Source organism: Octopus bimaculoides, chromosome 2 (assembly GCF_046866305.1).
Source record: "Octopus bimaculoides isolate indiv1 chromosome 2, ASM4686630v1, whole genome shotgun sequence".
Classification (NCBI taxonomy): domain Eukaryota; kingdom Metazoa; phylum Mollusca; class Cephalopoda; order Octopoda; family Octopodidae; genus Octopus; species Octopus bimaculoides.
In genome coordinates, this window is record NC_142929.1 from 136279793 (window position 1) to 136299759 (window position 19967).

General features: G+C 37.5%; 1 protein-coding gene across 8 annotated transcripts in view; it reads left to right on the top strand.

The window, feature by feature from the left end:
- LOC106873483 (synaptotagmin-6) overlaps positions 1–19967 on the top strand; it is a 287484-nt gene that overhangs the window by 18828 nt on the left and 248689 nt on the right. The window lies entirely within an intron of this gene.

Sequence of the window (19967 nt, forward strand, 5' to 3'; positions counted from 1 at the left end):
TTTAACATATGGACAAGGAAAACTAAAGTCAATTTTACATAATATACCACTGTCTGTCGGTCGGTCTGACTATCTGTCTGTCTGTATGTCTGTCTGTTTGTATGCGTGTACGTACGTACGTATGCTAGTATGTGTGTGTATTTACATTTTATGTACGTATTTACTAGCTGGATGGTGAGTGAGGACTGCATTAACCCCTGTTAGTATTCATATACAGGGACAACTTGAGACTGAGTATTTTGCTTAAGTACATAATGCGTCACCCGGTCCAGGAATTGAACCCACGGTCTTATGATCACGAGCCGAATACTGTGATCATTGGGCCACACACCTTCACCATCACTATATTTATTTCTTTATTGCCCACAAGGGGCTAAACATAGAGGGGACAAACAAGGACAGACAAAGGGATTAAGTCGATTACATCGACCCCAGTGCGTAACTAGTACTTATTTAATCGACCCCGAAAGGATGAAAAGCAAAGTCGACCTCGGTGGAATTTGAACTCAGAACGTAGCGGCAGACGAAATACTGCTAAGCATTTCGCCCGGCGTGCTAACGATTCTGCCAGCTCGCCACCTTCACCATCACTCTATTAGTTTCAAATTTTAGCACAAGGCCAGCAAGTCTGGGGAAGGGATTAAGTCGGTTATATTGAGTCGATTACTCAAATGAAACTTATTTTATCGATCCTGAAATGATGAAATGCAAAGTCAACCTCGGCGGAATTTGAACTCAGAACGTAAAGACGGACGAAATGCCGCTAAGCATTTTGCCCGATGTGTTAACGATTCTGCCAGGTTGCTGCTCCCACCATCACTATATTGAAAGATCAAATCAACTCCATCAAATTCAGATAGGCAGTGGACGTTTTACTACTTGTGTCAATTGTAGGTGTTCTGGGAATATAACCTTAATCCTGGAAGGACTGTTGTCTTATTCTCAGTGCAGTTCTATTTCCCATCAACTAGTCTTCGTGAAACTTGAAATAAGAGTCTCTTCTGGAGTCATTTCTTTGAAAGGCGTTTCAAATAGTTTGATCATATGGCAGGCTTGTTGCATGGAAACCACATTCATAGTGTTAACAACTGGAACAGCTGCACAAAAAGTCAAAATAGAGACGTGTGTGTGTTTGTCTGTGTGTGTGTTTGCGTGTGTGTGTGTGTGTCTGCGTGTGTGTGTGTGTTTGTGTGTGTGTGTGTGTATTTGCGTAGGATCGTAAAGACTCTGGAGATGTAAGTTGGACCAGAAACAAAAAGCGGAGGAGGGAAACATTACAAGTATTTCAAAATGTAAACAATGTAAATTTCTGGGTTAATCAATTAGTTCATCTTTCGTGTTTTATACGCTTTTTGGATCTGTCCAGACACTAATCGATAAACGTGACTTATTCTTATACCCCCACCTCTCTCTTTCTCTCTCTCTCTCTCTCTCTCTCTCTCTCTCTATCTATTATAGTTTTCAGTCATTTGACTGTGGCCATGCTGGAGCACCGCCTTTAGTTGAGCAAATCGACCCCAGGACTCATTCTTTGTAAGCCTAGTACTTATTCTATCGGTCTCTTTTGCCGAACCACTAGGTTATAGGGACATAAACACACCAACATCGGTTGTCAAGTGATGGTGGGGGATAACAGACACACAAACATATACACACACTTACATATATATATATATATATATATATATATATGACGGGCTTCTTTCAGTTTCCGTCTACCAAATCCACTCATAAGGCTTTGGTCGGCTCGAGGCTATAGAAGACACTTGCTCAAGGTGCCACGCAGTGGGACTGAACCCAGAACCATGTGGTTGGTAAGCAAGCTTCTTACCACACAGCCACGCCTGCACCTATCTCTAATTTAAAAAAAATCTTTTTATTCGTTTCAGTCATTAGACTGCGGCCATGCCGGGGCACCTCCTTGAAAAATTTGTAGTCGCATGATTTGATCTCAGTACTTATTTTTCAAAGCCTGGTACTTATGCCATCAGTCTTTTTTGCCGAACCGCTACGTTACGGGAACGTAAACGCGCGAACATCGGTTGTCAAGCGGTGGTGGAGGACAAACACAAATACTAACACACGCACACATACATACATGCACACACACACACACTATTATTATTATTATTATTATTATTATTATTATTATTATTATTATTATTATTGAAATATAATTTATTCCCTGATCGAAAACTGCAGTTTCTGCGGGATTACTAGTAATACACACGTGGGTATTGAGGATAAATATTTTTGCCAATACTCATAATCCTAACCCTAACCCTAAAACCCTAACCCTAATCCTAAAACCCTGAAACTAAAACCAGTACAAACGCACGAACAATGTCATAAATACCATACCGCCAATAGTTGTTGTTGACAAACAACGGCACTAATTTTATTCAAGGGAAAAGATCCCATTACACCGCACAACGCTTTGTTGACGATTCACAGCAGTAATTGTTTTCACCTCAATGGACGTCAGTGATTGTTTGAAATTACCGAAATACGACAACTTTAACACGAAATAATCTTAAAAAGATAAAATTTTCTCAATAACACTAAGAGTAAAAGATGTTTTATACGAGACATTCTGCCAGTGTCCCCAGTTTGAAAGTGTTTCGTTAAGAAAACAAGTGGCGCCTGCCAAATCAGAAAGATCCAGGCTGTCTAACATGTGTGTGTGTGTGTGTGTGTGTGTGTGTATGTGTGTGTGTGTGTGTATGTGTGTGTGTGTGTATGTGTGTGTAGCAGCTAATGCGTGTGTGTCATACGAACAGACTATTACACATAATTATTCCATACACACGCAGGCATACACACACACGCGCACACACACACACACACACACACACACACACACACACACACACACACACACACACACACACACACACACACACACACACATGTACAGTGTGTGTATGTGCGTGCACGCATGTTTCTTCACTGCTTTTCCTTTCATACACACATACACCCACTCACGCGTATTTATATTATATATTTTCAAACTTGCTTAAAACAAAATGTCTCTTTTGCAACTTTTCAAATATTAACTTTTCGTAATATATCTTAATCGGTAGAAACCTCTTGTTAATTTTGCATTCACACTTTTTTTTTTATAGATACAAGTCTAATATAGATTATTATAGTAAATTCGACCAATCCATGGCACTCTTGGGTATTGTCATTTACTCTGCGACTGAAGAAGTAAAAATAGTGTTTATTTTCTGAGTGCTGTCTTCTTTAATAATTAAGATAAAAACGATTAATATATTGATTATACATTTCCAATATTGGTACGTGGGTACAAATAGTTTTTAAGATACAGAGTGAGGGGGAAATTTATAATAAACGGCGTCGACGTTCGTTCATGGCTGGTACTTATTTATCGAGCGACGGGACTTGAACGTGCAGACTAAAAAGACGCAGTTATATACCGATGATCCACATTTACCACCAAACTGGTGCCTTCATGACCGCTAATAAAATGATTTCTAACAGAAGCGGAAGGTAGGGCGGTGAGCTGGCAGAATCGTTAGCATGCTGAACAAAAATGCTTAGCGGTATTTTGTCCGTCTTTTGGCTCTGAGTTCAAATTTTGCCGAGATCGACTTTGCCTTTCATCCTATTGGGATCAATAAAATAAGTATCAGTTGAGCACTTCCCCTAAATTTCTGGCCTTGTGCCAAAATTTGAAACCAATATGAGCTGAAAGTCTTTAGTTAGGGAAAGGAGAGGGCGAGGGTTGAGTCAATTAATCAGCACTTTACTAGTGCCTTCTTTTTATCGGCCCCGTCGGAATAAAAAGGAAAATTGACTTCGGTGACGTTTGCTACCCAACTAAATACCATAAGGTATCTCATCATTTTGTCCATTACGCTAACTCAGTCGTTCTCATCTGGGGTCCATATGGCCATTGGGGGTTGGCTGTGTGGTAAGTAGCTTGCCTACCAACCACATGGTTCCGGGTTCAGTCCCACTGCGTGGCACCTTGGGCAAGTGTCTTCTACTATAGCCTCAGGCCGACCAAAGCCTTGTGAGTGGATTTGGTAGACGGAAACTGAAAGCAGCCCGTCGTATATATGTATATATATATGTGTGTGTGTGTGTGTGTGTGTGTGTGTTTGTCCCCCCAACATCGCTTGACAACTGATGCTGGTGTGTTTACGTCCCCGTAACTAGGCTTACAAAGAATAAGTCCTGGGGTCGATTTGCTCGACTAAAGAGGCAGTGCTCCAGCATGGCCGCAGTCAAATGACTGAAACAAGTAAAAGAGTAAATGATGTTTGTTGTTTGTTCCTTCTCGAGCCATACCCAGCTCATAAGGACCGGTTTTCTGGTGTCATTGGCGTATAGGTTTCCTACCTGGGCAGGACGCCGGTCCGTCGCAGGTGAGCTGATAGATGCAGGAAGAAAGAGTTAAGGAAAGTCGTGGCGAAAGAATCAGCAGAAGTTCGACATTACCGTCTGCCGGAGCTACGTGAAGCTTAGGTGTTTCACTCATAACCACACACATCGTCCGGTCTGAGATTCGAACCTTCGATACCTCGACTGCGAGGCCGCTGCTCTAACCACTAGGCCATGTGCCTCCACTTACATGCAATGAATTGATTATATTTCTACAATAGGAGGCGCAATGGCCCAGTGGTTAGGGCAGCGGACTCGCGGTCGTAGGATCGCGGTTTCGATTCCCAGACCGGGCGTTGTGAGTGTTTATTGAACAAAAACACTTAAAGCTCCACGAGGTTCTGGCAGGGAGTAGTGGTGAATCCTACTGTACTCTTTCACCACAACCTTCTCTCACCCTTTCTTCCTATTTCTGTTGTACCAGTATTTCAAAGGGCCAGCCTTGTCACACTGTGTCATGCTGAATATCCCCGAGAACTACGTTAGGGGTACACGTGTCTGTGGAGTGCTCAGCCACTTGCACGTTAAGTTCAGGAGCAGGCTGTTCCGTTGATCGGATCAACTGTAACCATCGTTGTCGTAACCGACGGGATGCCACAATTTCTACAATATACAAAATATTTTATTTTTTATACAATTCCTAATAATATTTAATTATAAAAATATATTTGGATTTTTTTTAAACATTGAAAGGTTTTTAAGGAGTCCACTCGAATAAAATAGGAATCAGAGGGGTCCGGAGACAAAAAGACGTTTGAGAATCATTGTCTGACCGATTCTTCAAGGCCGTTGATGTCAACCTGACCGCTAATATATTAGAAATATAATCGTATCTAATGCAACTCAGAACTATAGAGACATCACACATTCTACTCCACGTTTCTCTAAAATATATTGTTTTTATGTTATGAAAACGAAGCCAATACATTATATTTGGACACGGAGAAATAACACCCACTCGACTTTAACTGGTGGACGGGGAAAAACAAGACTCGACATTTGCAATGCTTTTTTTTTTTTTTGTATGAATGTATTTTATACCCCCCCCCCCACGATGCAGAATTCGAATCACGCAAGTGATGTCAATACTGTCTTCTTTTTCTTTGTACGCGTGCGTGTATGTGTGTATGTGTGCACATCTAAATGTGTGTGTGTATGAACAGATATATGTATATGTTTGTGTATGAATGCATAAATTATGTCTGTGTGAATATAGTGGTCACCCGTTCTGCTAAAAGTAACAGTTACACCCCCATCAAATTATACACTGTTGTTTTAAATAAGGAAAGGAGGAAAGGGCACATTACGTAATATATCCTTCTACATTGTTTCAAATGTCAGCAGGTTTGGGTGAAGGACCTTGTCGACTATATCGACCCCAAGTACTTGACTAACACTTTATTTTATCAATACCGAAAAGATAAAAGACAAAGGTGACCTCGGTGGGATTTGAAATCAGCACGGAAGAGTTGGAAGAAATACCACTTAGCATTTTATCCAATTTAGCTCGCCGCCTTAATGCTCTTAATCCTTCTTATGCTTCCGAAAATCTGGAACGGGGATCTTTTAGGTTCGGTGCACTGGGTCTGATTTTACTGAAGATTTTTTTACACAGAGGTAGATTTTCATGCTGATTCTGAAAATCACAAAAAAAAAAAAAAAAAACAGTTATGATCCTTTAAAACTCGAATTTTTCTTATTTTTGTAATTTTAACCAGCTAAATCAATCCAAATTTTGACATTATGAAAATCCACAATTTATTTCTATATGTCCTCATAGAAATTAATTCTTTCAACTCTACAGGTACAAAGCCTGAAATTGTGGGGGATGGGGTTAGCCAATAACATCGACTCCAGTGCTTAATTAGTACTTACTTTATCGACCCCTCAAAAGATATAATGTAAAGATAACCTCAGCGGAATTTGAACTCAGAACGTAAAAGATCACAAGAAACGCCGCTAAGCATTTTTTCTAGCGCGCTAACGATGCTGTCAGTTTGCCTCCTTATAGCAACTAATTGAAACCGTCAAAGGGCTACGGGGTTAGGGCGTAGAGTTAGTTAAGTTTAGGGTTGGAGTTGAGGTTAGGGTTAGGTTTAAGTTTAGGGTTTGCAGAACTTTACAAAATTTCACTGTTACCGTTGATGTGTTTTCTTTCATTTCCTTTCACTAAATATATTCATCTGTAAAGATCTTGTGATGTTTTTACTATTAATTTCTTAAAAGGCCACGTGCTGGCAGAATCGTTACCGCGCCAGACAAAAATGCATAGCGGTATTTCGTCCATCTTACGTTCTGAGTTCAAATTTCGTCGAAGTCGACTTCGCCTTTCATCTTTTCGGGGTCGATAAGTAAAGTACCAGTTGTGTACTGATCGATGTAAATGACAACCTCCCTCCCGCAAAATTTTAGCTCTTGTGCCTGTAATAGAAAGGAAGCTTATTAATTCCTCAAAACCTGTTGCGAAGTGGTAGACTTTTAGAGCGAAGGGGAAATATGTTTTGCAGAATTTGTTCTGGGCCTTTATGTTCTGAGTTCAAATTCTGTCGAAGTCAACTATGCTTTTCATCTTTATATGATCGATCAAATAAAGTACCTGTCAAGTTTTAAACTGGGTGTTATCGACTAACTTCATTCCATCAAAATCGATGGCCTTGTGACTAAATTAAAACCAATCGTTACTTTCTTAAAAACAGAGTTCTGTTTTTCGTAATGTCAAGTCACGGGAAAAAAAGTTACTTTGCATGACGTCACCAATATGTACAGCGAATGGATAAATCTGATTGGTTAAAATTGCAAAAGATTCAGTGTTTAAAGATTCATAAAAAGACCTCTTGATTTTCGTAATTGGCATGCAACACTACACCTGTGTAGAAGTTTTCTATAAAATCAGATCCTGTACATCACACTTAAAAAATCCCGGGATGGCCACATCCGGAACATCTTCGATTAAAGGCTATTTGATTAGGATTGACCTGGAGTGAAACAACAACGACAGAAACATCTATTCAAAAGCTGTCTTTAGTTTCACATTGAAGCAAGAAAGCTGTTGATCAAATGGATAGAATACAAGTCAACCACCGTAGAGATCGCCAGGTCGGCGTTACCGACCTCGTATTTCTTGTTTCTGTGGCCATCTTACTTTACTCTCAAACAGGCTACAGACTAGAATAATCGAATAGCGGAATGTATTTGATCGAACGCAAAGCTGAAATGTGTGAGAGAAACCGCGAAAGAGCTTAACAGACGTGTTATACTGATCAATTATGACCAACATAACACATTTATAAGACCGGCAACATTAATATAATTACATTTTCGAAGTTGAATATGTTATTTGTTAAATCTGATGAACTCCGTTTTATACATTAGTGGTTCTATTTCGGATTCAGCATGTATATGAGTTTAGTTGCAAGTAAATAGAATCTTTCACAAATTGGTGAAAATATTATTGATGCTCGAGAACTGATCAATAAGTATCCGGACTGTTACCAGAGTAAACGAAGCTAAAGCACACAGAGTAAAGCAGCAGGGCACAGATTGATCTTGAACTCTGCTGTGCATGCGCACTAAGTTTTAACGTTCTAGTTCGCTTCCGTTGTTTACGGTAGTGCTTCGAAGGAAAATGTGTAGCGTGTGATCTCTGCATTGAACATGACAAAGTAAGTTGAGCAGAGAATCAGCATTAAATTTTGCCAAATGCTTGGTGATACCTGCTCAGAGGCCTACGCAAAGTTTTCAAAAAGTTTTCATCGTTCTCGATGCAACCAAGGAAATCTTGTGCAACTGAAATTCGAGTGTGCTTTTGGTCAGCTGAAAGTAGTTTTGGCACAAACTTGGCAGACCCACGTCTCATACTCAAATCTTCAGTCATAACTGACTGAACTGAGCCGTAACTAATCTTCATATCCTCTGATAACTCAGGGATAGTGATTCGACGATTTCCCTTCGCAGCTGCACGTACATCTGTGATGTTTTTTTCAGTTCTGCTGGTTCCGGGTCTCCAAAAACGTTCGTCAATATCGACATTTTTTCGGCCATCTTAGAAACGTCTGAACCACTCGTACACTTGTGTGCGACTCATACACTCCTCCCCATACACTTTCTGAAACTTTGTGTAGGCTTCTGAGCAGGTATCGCCATGACAACTTTCTCTGTCGTGGTCAGTGCGACGATCACACGCTACACACCTCTATTCCAAGCAGTGATGTAAACAGCGGAAGCGAGTTAGAACGTTAAAACTTAGTGCGCATGCGCGGCAGAGTTCAAAGTCAATCTGTGCCAAGTGGCTTTACTCTGTGTGCTTTATCTTCGTAACTATGGCAACAGTTCGGATATTTATTGATCAGCCCTCGTATATCAACATGTATGTGTGCCCACTATTTTTAAATATTAAGTTCCAATATAATCGCATTCACGACCACCTGAAAGGTATTTGCAGATAAATTCATTAAAAATGTACGCATTTTTATAAAAGTTATTATAAAGAGAAAAGTCGATTCATAGTGAATTATACAGAAACTCTTTTCTATCCCTCTCCGAAAATCATTTTCACAATAAATTCCGATATAATCGTACTCTACAACACATAAAAGATATTTGTAGAAAACTATTACAAAATATCAATTTTTATTAAAGTTATGGGGAAACAAAGTCGCTGAGGCGTGGAAGTTCCTACAGTGTTATATTTGTTTTGCGACAGATAACAATATCATTCAGAGATTTGTAGTCAGGCTGTAACTTTCGAGATTTCTGAGTTGTACGTGTTTCAGGAGTGCCTTGATCTGTGAAATTGTACTGAAACCGAAACAGTTACACCGCAGAAGGCTCAGGGTAGCTATTTAAATCACACGTATATCTGTATATTCACATTTGGTTTGATTCGAGATGCTATGTGTGCCCCTAGTTTGTCGTGTTGGTTGCATGGTTGCCTTAGCCTTGCTTTAGGTCGTCAACTGTTGATAGAGTCGAAGGAGGACTGTCGTGGATATAAGGCTTAACGTTTATATTTTCAGATTTGGCAGAATCTATCTCTCTTCTGGACTAAACTCAGCCGATTACTTCCAGAAAAAGAAAGACAGAAAGAGAGAGAGAGGGGGGGGGGCTCAGCAGGATTTGAAATCAGATCACAAAGAACTGGAAAGAATACCTCAAAGAACTCGATCCAACGTTCTACCGACTCTACTAATGTTGCCACCACGACTGCGTGGATATTTTTGCTCCAGAGCCGTAGGACTCATAAGGTCGGTTACTCGGTTTCCATGGCGCATAAGTGACTATCACAATGTTACCCTGAACAGAATGCCAATCCGTCACAGAGTTCTTCAAGGACAACAATTTTGAGGGGAGGGGGGAAGGTCGATTACATCGATCCCAATACTTGACTGCCACTACTTGACTGGTATTTTATTTCATCGACCTTGAAAGAATGGAAGGCAAAGTTGACCCCAGCGGCATTTAAACTCAGAACGCAAAGAGCCGGAAGAAATGCCGCTAACCATTTCGTCCACCGATTCTGCAGGCTCGCTGCATTGCATAGATAAACGGAGGAGATGGAGATAAAAAAAGGATGATACGTTGTAAGTCAAAAGAACGCTACTGCTATCCTCTTCAAACATGCGTCACATCGGCTCTATGTAAGCCGTAGACGACAAACGGCGAAACAACACGGTGGCCTACCTCACTAATAGGAAGCAATCTATAACGGTAGATGAATGCAAGGGATAAAAGTAGAGTTAAATGAAGGAGAGTCGACACCACCAAGATCGGTTCAGGAGGTTTACGTACCGTAATAAAAATGGATATCTACTGACCAAAGTCTCTGCAATCTAGTTTCGCTGCTGTGATATTGTGGAGAATATTACACGGAAGATGGAAGGCAGCGAGCTGGCAGAAACGTTCGCACGCCGGGCGAAATGCTTAGCGGTATTTCGTTTGTCTTTACGTTCTGAGTTCAGATTTGGCCGAGGTCGACTTTGCCTTTCATCCTTTGGAAATCAGTAAATAAGTACCAGTTGAGCACTGGGGTCGATGTAATCGACTCAACCCCACCATCGAAATTGCTGGCCTTGTGTCAAAATTTGAAACCAATATATACCACTTACTGAGAACTGCCTCAAACTAGTCATCGTTACAAAGGTTTGTCGGCAAGAGCAGCCCCGATGGCGCAAGAAAGAGAAAGTAAGAAATCAAATTATAATTTTATTTCGAGGAACATTTAATGGAATTATTTCTTTATTCGTCAGAAATCTTTTGTTTCGACACAAAATGGAAAAGAGAATAAAACGATGCGAAAAAAATCTTTAGACGTATGGAATGAAAGAAGAAAGAAATCCAGCTAAACTTCAGTTACTATCTCATGAATTTTAATTGTCAATGACAGCGTAAATAAAAATAAAATTTGTACAGCCTTAGAAGAGATAAAAATTGTCTTTCTGAAAATGATTTCTAAATCTTCCTGATACTGTTTAAGTCGAAAAGTCTTTGTCATTTCAATTCCATCATCCATCAAACTAACTCGCAAGACTTTCTTCCTGAACTCGTCTCTTACCACAACTTTCATTTAGTCTTGTTACATAAACGTACTCTTATAAAAAAAACCACTACAAGTTTCTATATACACACGCACATATAAATATACACATTCATTCGATGATTCTAAATCAAGATTAATTACACATCCTTCGAATGTCACATTATGATGAATTTAATATTTGATTTAAAGGCGATAGGTGACAGAATCCCCAGAGCGCTGTACAAAATCATATAAAGTATTTCGTTACGTTTCTTTACATTTTCATTTTAAATGTTACCGACGTCCATTTTACCTTTCAAACTTCCGAGGGTCGTTAAAATAAAGTTCCAGTCAAGTACTGTGATTGATTTAATTGGTGTTTTTATACCAGAATTAGAAATCAATATTCTAGTAAGTTCTATAGTGAGTGCCATAGTGCCATATATTTGCTTCCTTTCCGTGTGGCGGGTGTATAAATAGATCTTAATTTCTGATATAAAACAATTTGACTTGTGTAGAGAATAATAAAACTCACTTCACGTGTGTCGAGTATTCGACCAGGTTCTAATTTCTGACAGAAAGTAATTTGACTTCAGTCAATATCGCTAAAAATCATTGGTGAATATGTGACCATTTTATCATCTTGTTTTTCTTTACTTAAAATATCAGACATTTGTAAGTACAGAGCGCAGAACAACCCCAGTATTTTCTAATATCAATTTCAATAGGGCACATATAAAGTAATGAATTAATTTTAGGGTCAAACCCCTTGTGTTTCTTCTTACACTAATTGAAACAACTAATTTAGTGTGTTACCGTATTTGATGACATAAAAGACGCACGGCAATTTTAGCAGCTCATACAGGAGAAAAAAAAGAGGTTTCAATGCATCAAAACATGTAATAGAGGCCCAACTTCGCATATAGTATCCGGTGTGACATTTTTAAGAAAAAGAAAGTGCGTCTTGTATGCCTTCAAGTAAGGTAATTATTGCTGTGTATTGAATGTTAAACTTACGTAATCATATTTTAGAGAATAAATTACTCTCTGATGACACTTATAAATATCATATATTGAATTTATATATATACTTTTAATATCTTTAGATTATGTAGAATATGAACGAGAAAATGCATGAGTTTGCCTGCAGCGAATCTGATGAAACCCCAACAGGGCCAAATTGCGTGACTTCATTTGTTTGGAAACTGTCTTTGTGCATATCTCTATATTTGTTTCTCTCTCTTCTTTTCTCGTTTTCTCCTCTGTCTGTCTGTCTGCCTGCCTGCCTGTCTGTCAGCCTCTCTCTCTCTCTCTTCTCTCTCTCTCTCTCTCTCTCTCTCTCTCTCTCTCTCTCTCTCTCTCTTTCTTACATCTATCTCGTTTATCCAACGCCCCCTCCCCGATAAAGTAGATTTATCTAAGGATTAATTAATTCATTTGATATTATATAATCCTTTCAATGCAATGAAGCTTCACTATGCCGTTGCGGCGGCGGTGGTGGAGGTGGTGGTGGTGATGGTCTCCCGGCAATCAGTATTTGCGAAATGGCTTCGGTTCTCATTTTATGCGTGTCATTCAACTCACTGTTGCTGTTGTTGATGGAGCAGACATGTGATGCAAAGCGTTCCAGATGTGACCATCCAGTCTCTTTAAATAGGTTTGACAGAATTGTCGAATACATCTTCCTCATTTTTGATAATACGATAATGTGATTTGAGGGAAATATGGTTGCTATTACTAGAAAGTCGGGTGACTGCGTAGCGGAATTTATTTATCGTCATCGTTGTTGTTACTTAACGCCCCCCCCCCGGTCAACCAAAAATCAAATAAACCTATAATCAAAAGAATTCAAGCCGCGACCATTCTATCATTTATTCGATGTTTCTGACACTACACCATCTCCTATGTCCTTCCTATTTTAAAATTGTTCGCAGTGGATTGTAGTTAGACATCTGACGGCTATTTTTAAAAGGTTGAGCAGCCACGAAGAGGCTCACTCGTCAGATAACAATATATTACTCATATGTTTTGTTATATAATGCTACAGATAGCTTTTCAGAAGCCCTTTTCTTTCGCAGACCCAAATCTCTCACTTCTTATCTATTGTCCACTAGCGCCGCCTCAGCTACATCGTATTTAATCTCTGAAAGATAGTATCTGCATGTAGATTCTACTCTCCTCCGCCACTCAACTCCCTCTCTTAGATATCAGTAACAGAAACTTCCAGTTACTCGAAGTCTTCCTTCATCCATATACACCCTTATACACCCACGCATACACACATACGCATCAACTCTTCAATGTCAGCCCAGTCTTTACATTCTCTTCTGTGACGTATTATGGTCAACTAAAAAGGTCTAATGTACGTGACGAAAAAACACACCTGACAATTACAGGACATTCGTAATGTTATATAACATATATTCCATTTGCTTTTGAAACAATTGTAGTTCTCAACGACCTTTTCTATCGCATTTATTTACACATTTGATTATCGCATTATAATCAACCTTTGTTGTTTTTGAAATGGAGTTGTATAGTACCTGCCCTCTTATGTAAATTTTCTATCTAATCTCAATGTAAGACGAACAGTAATGCACTGATTAATGAATTTATTGGTCAGTTATCGAGTCATCTGTGTTCCTTATAAAGCCATGTAAATGCTAGAGACTGATAACCTTCGTCTTACGTTTTCTCCTCCACTCTCTCTATATTTATGTACACACACACACACACACACACACACACACACACACACACACACACACACACACACACACACACACAAAATGTAACAACATGGGAATCGTTGGCGGTTTTCTTCCTTTCTATTGGACTTTACTCTGTTTCTGAGGAAGAGCGTTGCTCGAAACGTTAAACCATCTTTCCTTCCCTGAGCGTCTGCTAATACTTTACATGTACCACGTCCTCGCGTTGTTGTTTTTTTGTGTTTGTTGTTCTTTAATGGGGTGATTTATTTACTACACACACACATACATACATGTATATATATATATTACAATTAAAAGGGTAAAGGTTTATCAATTTATTAATTTATTAATAAATTAACAATTAATAATTTTTACCAAGCCCTTCGGTATGTAAACACCGTTATCGGCGGAGAACTTATTTAAAAGTTCTTATACATTTATAAACATAATTAAGGGATCAGCAAACAGTTGCTTCACCACATACCGAAGTTCAGAAATAGCAGCTAAAAAGCTGAGACTCCAACAGATAGCATTACTTGTAACTCACAAAGGCAAAACAAGAAGAAAAACAATGAAAACTAACCAGTCGAAGTTAATCATAGACGCGTTTCTGGATTAGGAGCGATAACACTCCATTTCCTTCATCAGTATGATATTCTAGCTGTAAATTCGACGGTGCCAGCAAATTGTGCATGCATGAACGAGTGAACATCATGCATCGGCACAACCTGAAACCACATCCGAACCTACATAGGCCAGCCAGTCAACTATTCCTCCTCAAGAAATTACCATGTGCGTCACAAGCAATACCGCAGAAAATTTGCGGTTTACTATCAGGGAGTGAATAATTATTACAATCAAAAGGGTAAAGGTTTATCAATTTATTAATTTATTAATAAATTATCAATTAATAATTTTTACCAAGCCCTTCGGTATGTAAACACCATTATCGGTGGAGAACTTATTTAAAAGTTCTTATACATTTATAAACATAATTAAGGGATCAGCAAACAGTTGCTTCACCACATACCGAAGTTCAGAAATAGCAGCTAAAAAGCTGAGACTCCAACAGATAGCATTACTTGTAACTCACAAAGGCAAAACAAGACGAAAAAACAATGAAAACTAACCAGTCGAAGTTAATCATAGACGCGTTTCTGGTCACTCGTTCATGCATGCACAATTTGCTGGCACCGTCGAATTTACAACTAGAATATCATACCGATGAAGGAAATGGAGTGTTATCGCTCCTAATCCAGAAACGCGTCTATGATTAACTTCGACTGGTTAGTTTTCATTGTTTTTTCTTCTTGTTTTGCCTTTGTGATTTACAAGTAATGCTATCTGTTGGAGTCTCAGCTTTTTAGCTGCTATTTCTGAACTTCGGTATGTGGTGAAGCAACTGTTTGCTGATCCCTTAATTATGTTTATAAATGTATATATATATATATATATATATATATATATATATATATATATATATATAGCTGAGTTTGTGAGTGTATGTGTATCCAATTCATACATTTACACAATTCCAAATTTCTTGAATGAAACAATCGGAATTAATATTCTAAATACCATAACCTAGGTAACTGCGTCATTTTCCCGTCAATATCAATCACAGTTACCAATAAAATCCATTAAACTGCGTAAAATAACATTCCATTCCCCCCCTCTAATAAAACCTAAATGTCCTCTTTCTACGACCTTTACAAATCCTTTCAACTCCTACTTTCTCTTATGAACGTTTACGAACGATAACTCCTACTTTCTCTTATGCATACAAAGTCATAGTTACGCTGTATGTAAACAAAGAAGTTTGTTTTTCGAAGCGCTGAAATGTATGGTAGAACAAGTAGAAAGATAGATTTTGTTCAACGCATAGATACTGAACAGTATACATATAAGGGATAAAATCCTTTTTTCTTTTTAAAAGCATCTATTACACTATTTTCCTTTTGTTTCTTGACTCCCGTAAGGCGTCTCAGAACATTCACGCTTTAGTTTGACCGACAGGACAACACATTGCAAAATCACTGAACTTCATTACAAATGTGGGTAATTTTTCAGATTAACATCCGCACGATTTTCACTAGGGTGTTAGGGTTAGGGTTTTAGGGTTAAGGTTAGGGGGCAGTCTTCAAGTTTGGGGATAAAAAAAAAAGTAAATAAAAATAAATCACACACGTGATTTGATTGAAGTTAACTGAGAGATCGAAAATGCCTCGTGGAAGACCGGAATATTTTTATTTACTTTTTTACCTCACTAAACTTGAAGATTACCTTATTTTCATCTTATCTACATGAATTTCTATGGCGGAATTCAACCCAAAAAGAAAAAAACATTCGTTTATATTTTGGCTGCCATTTCTGACGTTTATAATGTTGAGTAGGTTAATTTCTAGAACTGCATGCTGAACCTTGAATAAATATCTAATATCTGTTGAATTTCATTATCATTTCCATCGACAAAGTTCTCTCCTTCTGTCGCATGCTGTTTTAGAAAAAAAAAACCCGTGTGTAAAAAAAACAAAAAACACGTGTGTGATTTATTTATAAACAGCTAAAAGAAAACACATTTCAGAGTAGTACGGACAATACTGGTAAGTCGTTCAGTTATTTCCCTTGAATATTTTTTGTTTTCTTTTTTCAACTCCCTAAACTTGAAGATTACCGGGTTAGGGTTAGTGTTACGGTTACAGTTTTACGGTCAGGGTTAGGGTTTTAGGGTTAGGGTTTTAGGGTTAGGGCTTAGGGTTATGATTTAGCGTTAGTGTTAGGGTTAAGTAATCGTGCGGATGTTAATCCGCAAAATTACCGAAATGTGAACTTCCGACCCTGCCATCTATTATAACTTTTGTTGTTCTGTTTAATATATACATAGATTATGCCTCCAAAGAAGAGAGCTTGCTGGGGAAAGAAAGCAACCGGTTTAAAAAGACAGCAACAGACTGCAGCAATTCACCACATTCCAGAAGCTACTTTGAACATAATGCAAAATGGTGCATCAACATCTTCCGCCCAATCTGTTAGAATTCTGGCAAAAATGTGTAGCAACAGATCGCCAGCAATTGCTTCATCAGAACTTGCCGTCCTAGCTCCCGCGAAAAGGGATTACCCTGCTATGTATAATCAGGGCAGTGCAAAAAGTTGTTTTGCACATATCATTTGTATAGCCAATTAGACGGATGAAATTTACGTACGATTAATAATGTTACGCAAAACAGCCTTCAAACTTGCCCTTTTCATTTCATCGTCTTTTGAATTACGAACATATTTACATCATAAGGGTTTTTTCGTTGTAAGTCTTTCTTTTTTAGTTGATTTTCACCTAGCAAGACTTATCGTAGATGGCGTAATAAGTCACACCCGGACAACGTGGGTTATACTGCTAGTGTATATATATATATATATATATATATATATATATATATATATATATATATATATATATATATATATATATATATATTCAGGTGAATTAGGTACTTAAGTTGAGGCACCAGAATTTAGTACGGTATTATCCATACAGTTTCAAAGTAAGGTGATAAAAATTAAAATAAGCAACAAAGATATCCAGAGGTAATGCAGTACGATCGTTTCATGCAACTCCATTTAATTGAACAATGCAATCATTACATAAATTTAAAATGCAGAGCAATCCTCAGCTGCATATATATATATATATATATATATATATATATATATATATATATATATATATATATATGTGTGTGTGTGTGTGTTCAATCAAATGGAGTTGCATGAAACGATCGTACTGCATTACCTCTGGATGTGACCGCGTGTGCATCGTTGGCGATTTTCTTTCTCCGTCTTCTCTTATTTGGACTTTTCCTATATTTCTGATGAAGAGCTCTGTTCGAAACGTGAAATCCTCTTTCTTTTCTTTCCTTTCCTGAGCGTCCAATAACACTGTACTTATTCCACGTCCTCGTGTTGTTGTTTTTTCGTGTTTTTTCTTGCTTGTTCATGTTTGGATTGATTATATAAATATATATATATATATATAAAATCAAAGATGCATTATTGTTCTCAGCGCAGATTCTCATCTACAGGTTTTTAGTCATATACAATTAAACCTAATTCTAAAACGTTTATGCACGCCTATACTATATAACAAAGTTCTACATAGCCCCGACTCCCAATTGCCTAATAATCCCGACTTGAATGCATTTGTGTTCTAGTTATGTTGGTTCAAAACTCACCAGCGGTAAAGCAACAACTCAAAAACACAGACGTCTCTAAAATATTCAAGTGGATATCGAACGCAGTGTGAATATATTCCGCTTGTATTTGTTTTACTTAATCTATTAAAACCAAACTGACTTGTATCGATAACTCACCTAGTTCACTTTGTTACTTTCAGAAGCCGTGCAGAGATCGATAATATAGAGTACTAAAACTATTAATAAACACATGTATATACATTATCCTTTATTTATATAGGACCATGTAGGTATTTGAATATTCAATGAAGTGACCTTTAATAGTTAGGTCGACAACACAGCTCAACCCCGTTGGTTAGTTCGTGTAAATATTGGAAAGAAAAAAAACATGATTGTTTGTGTGTTGGTCATATATATATGTGTGCGCGTATATATGTGTCTGTATGTATATGCGTGTGTGTATGTGAGTATATATATATATATATATATATATATATATATATATATATATATATATACACACGCATATACATACATATAGACATATATGTATCATATATATATATATATATATATATATATATATATATATGTATGTATTCATATATATGGCTGTGTGGCAGGAAGTTTACTGTCCAACCACATGGTTCCAGGTTCAGTCCCGCTGTGTCGCACTTTGGGCAAATGTCTTCTGCTCTAACCTCGGGCCGACCAAAGCCTTGTAAGTGAATTTTGTAGACGGAAACTGAAAGAAGCCCGTCGTATATATATATATATATATATATATATATATATATATAGTCGAACTCAAAATTATTCATACCCTTGTTAATTTTTGTGATTTTTAAAAAATGTTTGTGATGAAATGAATGCATATTGTCAAGTTTGTTGATGAGTTATATTTGACCAACAAATGAAATTATAACAATGCACAATTCAAGAAATTCCTCAATTCTGGTGTGTTTTAGTCATGGATTAAACAAAAAACATGAATTCAATATAGATTCATCCTATTTAAAAAAATCAAAGAAAGCCTTAAATTGAAAAGTGGGTTCAAAATACATATTGTAAGTAATTATATTCGAATTATCGCTCAATTAACACATTAAAATTAAAATAAAATTTACGCTGCATTAAATAGAAAATAAAAATTTTACAACAGTATATACGCATAGTAGACTATCTACAGCATACATATATACATCAAAATACACAGATGCATACGTACAGACAATATACGTATATATGCATATATTTGTAAGACATAAATACATGCACGAATACACATGCATACATATACATATATGCACGCAATCACGCTCGCATATGAAAATTATTCAGCGTTGAAACAAGCAAGTGTATCTTATTTTTATTTAACGCAGCGTAAATTTTATTTTAATTTTAATGTGTTAATTGAGCGATAATTCGAATATAATTATTTACAATATGTATTTTGAACCCGCTTTTCAATTTTAGGTTTTCTTTGGTTTTTTTAAAAATGGGATGAATCTATATTGATTTCATTTGTTTTGTTTATTTTGTTCATTTCATACCTAAGACCGTTATTTGAAACGACCAATGAAACAGATCCATGTTTTTACATTTATATTAGTTTTGATTGCATCGTCATTTCTCTCCCATTTCTAACAAAACTGTCCGATGAACGGGAACGTGAAACTCTGAGTAACACATTTTTGTTATATTTCTGCCGCTTTTAAATAAAGCATATTACTCTACCTCTGGTATTTGAGTAATCTTTTTTCCACCTTGTTGCACATTTATGTGCTTACTCCGGTATATATATATATATATATATATATATATATATATATGAAGCCAAAGATGGCACGCTGCTTCGAACCCATTATTTGGCTATAATGAGAGTGAAAGTGGATGAGTTCCGCTCCTGCCAAACCTCAACCCTTATGCTTTTAATATAAAAGACGATATAGTAAGAATTGCTCTACCTACATCAACAATTTGAGCGATCTATGTCGATTAATAAGTTATGTCCGCTTTTGCATAACTTGAAATGTACTCCCTCATTTGTTTGCATACGTGACCATCGTTCGGCCAAGCCTGTTCTTTCTTTCTTGGCCGGCCGTTGTGCGTGCAACATCGATATTCCTCCCTGTGCCTGTGAAA